Source organism: Papaver somniferum, unplaced genomic scaffold, assembly GCF_003573695.1.
Source record: "Papaver somniferum cultivar HN1 unplaced genomic scaffold, ASM357369v1 unplaced-scaffold_83, whole genome shotgun sequence".
In the NCBI taxonomy this organism is placed as follows: domain Eukaryota; kingdom Viridiplantae; phylum Streptophyta; class Magnoliopsida; order Ranunculales; family Papaveraceae; genus Papaver; species Papaver somniferum.
In genome coordinates this window covers 1,539,283-1,543,542 of record NW_020651304.1, presented here as the reverse complement: position 1 = coordinate 1,543,542, position 4,260 = coordinate 1,539,283, and positions in this window count along the sequence as shown.

The following is a 4,260-nucleotide window of genomic DNA, read 5'->3' as shown; positions in this document are numbered from 1 at the left end:
ACTGCTTAAGTTTCATGGATTGGACTCCGAGAGTCCATACATACATTTGAAAGAATTTGATGAGGTATGTACTACTATGCCTTTTGTTGTTGCGACTCAAGATGTTGTAAAACTGAAATTGTTTCCATTTTCTCTCAAGGAGAAAGCTAAGACTTGGATGCATTCTTTGCGACCAAATACCATTAGGATATAGAATGAAATGACTAGAGAGTTTCAGAAAAAGTTTTTTCATATTCATAAAACCACCACTCTTCGCAAAAATATTATGAATTTTTCTCAAAATGAACATGAGTCTTTTTTCGAGTGTTGGGAAAGGTTTAAAGACTTACTTTCTAGCTGCCCTCATCATGGTTATGAAATTTGGAGAAGTATTAACTTCTTTTATAAGGGTCTGAATTATGGTATGCGTCAGTTTGTTGAAATGATGTGTAATGGGCAATTTCTGAATAAGTCACCTGATGATGCTTGGAGTTATTTCGATTCACTAGCTGAAAATGCCCAAAATTGGGATACTTCAGGCACAGCGGATAGGAATAAGTCCAAACCCTTAGCTAGATCTAGGCCTGGAATGTATGTACTGAGTGAGGAAGATGATTTGAATGCTAAAATTGCTAGCTTGCATATGAAAGTTGATGTTATTCAGAAACCAAATGTAGTTAAGGTAGCTGACTCGGTAGAACATGCTTGTGGCATTTGCGAAAGTCTGGAACATTACACCAAGGATTGTCCTACAATCCCAGCATTTCAAGAGGTGTTACATGACCAAGCAAATGCCATGAATACATACAAAAGACCTTTTAGCTCACCTTATTCGGAAACATATAATCCTAATTGGCGAAATCACCCTAATTTCAGTTGGAGAAATGGTCCTACTATGAATGATGTTAATGTTCCTCAAGGGTCTTCATCTAGTAATCCTTATGTGCCACCTCATAAGAAGACTCTTGAGGATACTTTACAAACTTTTATGAAGGGACAGACTCAAATAAATCAGAATACCTTGCAGACTTTGGATGAGCTGAAAACTAGCATAAGACGTATTGAATCACGTCTCAATGTTAGGGAGAAAGGGATATTACCTGCCCAAACTCAACCAAACCCGAAAAGCCGGTATGAAGCTAATAATGTTAATATTGAACAAGCTCAGGTTGTTACAACACTTAGAAATGGTAAGGTGATACAGACTCCAATGAAGGTAAACGAACCTGAGAAGTATCCAAAACCCAAGGGCGGTGACTGTCACAGTGATACTGAAAATGAAAATTCTGATATTGATAAGAAAATGCATGCTCCAGTTCCTCATCGTTTGATGTCTACTAAACCACCAACTGATTATAAAGATATTCTTGATGTTTTGCAGCAGGTGAAAGTTAACATTCCTCTCTTGAATGTGATTAAGCAAATTCCAGCGTATGCCAAGTTCATAAGGATCTTTGCACCATCAAAAGGAATCATAATGTGCAGAAAAATGCATTCCTCACGGAACAGGTGAGTGTTATTCTTAAACACAACACTCCTCCCAAATATAAAGATCCGGGATGCCCTACTATTTCTTGTATAATAGGGAAGTTCGTGATCAAACAAGCACTTTTGGATTGGGAGCTAGTGTAAACCTCCTACCTTTCTCGGTTTATGAGCAGTTGGGCTTAGGTGAATTAAAACCGACCTCGGTCACTCTACAACTTGCGGACAGATCAGTTAAAGTACCGAGAGGGGGTAGTTGAGGATGTATTAGTTCAAATCGATAAATTTTACTATAGTGGATTTTATTGTTTTGGATACTCAACCTGTGGTTAATGCTAGTAATGAAATGCCTATCATTTTAGGTCGCCCTTTCCTTGCAACTGCCAATGCTTTGATTAATTGTCGAAACGGTATAATGAATCTTTTGTTTGGTAACATGACCTTTGAATTAAACATCTTTGATGCATGTAAATACCCAAGTGGTGATGATGATATTCATGAGGTGTATGATTGAAACAATTGTGCAGGAAAAGTTATCTCATCTAGAAGCTAGGGATGCATTAGAATCCAGTCTTCTTAACCTTTTTGATTTCAATGAGGATGGATCCATTGAAGAAGTCAATTCCTTACTGGATTCATCCCCATTACTGGATACAGATAAGTGGCGGTTTAGATTTGAATCACTTCCAATCAGTGAGACCAAGCCACTACCCTCATCCATAGAATTCCCAAAGCTTGACCTTAAGCCACTTCCTAGTGACCTGAAATATGCTTTTTTGGGTCAAAATAAAACATTTCCAGTAATCATATTATCCGAACTTAATGAAGAGCAGGAAGCAATGCTTTTGGATGTTCTTAGGAAGCACAAAAGTGTCATAGGATGGACTATTGCAGACTTGAAAGGAATTGACCCTAGTATTTGTACGCATAAGATTAACTTGGAAGAGAATGCAAGACCTTTCCGACAAGGTCAGCGTAGGTTGAATCCTCACATGAAAGATGTTGTTAAAGCTGAAATTCTTAAGATATTAGATGTAGGTATGATCTATCCTAGTTCTGATAGTGAATGGGTCAGTCCAACCCAAGTTGTTCCTAAGAAATATGGTATTACAGTTGTTGAGAATGAAAATAATGAACTGATCCCAACTAGGAAGGTCATTGGTTGGCGTGTTTGCATTGATTATCGCAAGTTGAATTCTGTTAGTAGGAAAGATCATTTTCCTTTGTTGTTCATTGATGAAATTCTTGAGCGACTTGCAGGTCATAAGTTCTATTGCTTTCTCGACGGATACTCGGGCTATAATCAAGTGGAGATTGCTCGAGAAGATCAGGAAAAAACGACTTTTACATGCCCGTATGGAACCTTTGCCTACAGACGAATTCCCTTTGGGTTATGCAATGCACCAGCGACGTTCCAACGTCTCATGCTAAGTATTTTTTCTGATATGGTCGGTAAGAATTTGGAAGTATTTATTGATGATTTTTCAATCTTTGGTGATAGTTTTACTGATTACTTGCATCACTTAGAATTAGCTCTGATTCGTTGCACTGAAACAAATCTTGTTCTCAACTGGGAAAAGTGTAACTTTATGGTTTCTAGAGGAAATGTGTTAGGTCATGTTGTTTCATCTCAGGGACTTAAGGTAGATAAAGCTAAAACTGACCTGATTTCACATTTGGCAGACCCAAAGAATGTTAAGGAAATAAGGTCTTTTCTTGGACATGCATGATTTTACCGAAGGTTCGTTAAGGACTTTAGTAAAATCTCCAGGCCCCTGTGCAATCTCTTATCAAAATATAAAGACTTTGTGTTTGATGAAGAGTGCAAAATAGCTTTTCAAAAGCTAGAGACCTTATTGACTACAGCTCCGATCATTCAACCCCCTAATTGGTTGTTACCGTTTGAGATAATGTGTGATGCTAGCGACTTTGCAATTGGAGTTGTTTTAGGACAGAGAGTTCAAAAGTTACCATGTGTTATTTATTATGCAAGCCGTACTTTAAATGATGCACAATGTAACTATTCCACTACGGAAAAAGAGTTTTTTTCTGTTGTGTTTGCTTTGGATAAGTTCAGGTCATACCTAGTCGGATCTAAAGTTATTGTGTACACGGACCATGCTGCCCTTAAGCATCTTTTGTCAAAGAAAGATGCAAAACCTAGACTGATTAGGTAGGTTCTTCTTTTTCAAGAGTTCAACTTAGAAATCAGAGATAAGAAAGGATTTGAGAATGTTGTGGCTGATCATCTATCTAGGATAGTACTTGAGTCGTCTTTTCAAAGTGATGTGGTAGAAACTTTTCCGGTGAACAATTGTTTAGTGTGTCACTAACACCTTGGTATGCAGACATTGCAAACTATCTTGTTGTAGGTCACATTCCAGCTCATTGGAATCAACAAGACAAGACAAGACAAAGTTCTTTGTTTAAGTGCAAGACTTTCTGCGGGATGATCCGTTTCTGTTTAAAGTTTGCCCAGATCAGCTGATTCGAAGGTGTGTACCATAATTTGAACATCAAAGTATCTTGAACTTCAGTCATTCTAGTGCATGTGGAGGACATTTCTCAGGTAAGAAAACTGCCCTAAAAATTCTACAATGTGGTTTTTACTGGCCAACACTTTTCAAAGATGCATACTTGTTTTGCAAAGCTTGTGAAAGATGCCAAAAGGTAGGAAGAAATTCTCGACGAGATATGATGCCATTAAATCCTATTTTAATTGTCGAAATTTTTGATGTATGGGGCATAGACTTTATGGGCCCATTTCCTTCTTCTTATGGTTATCAATATATATTG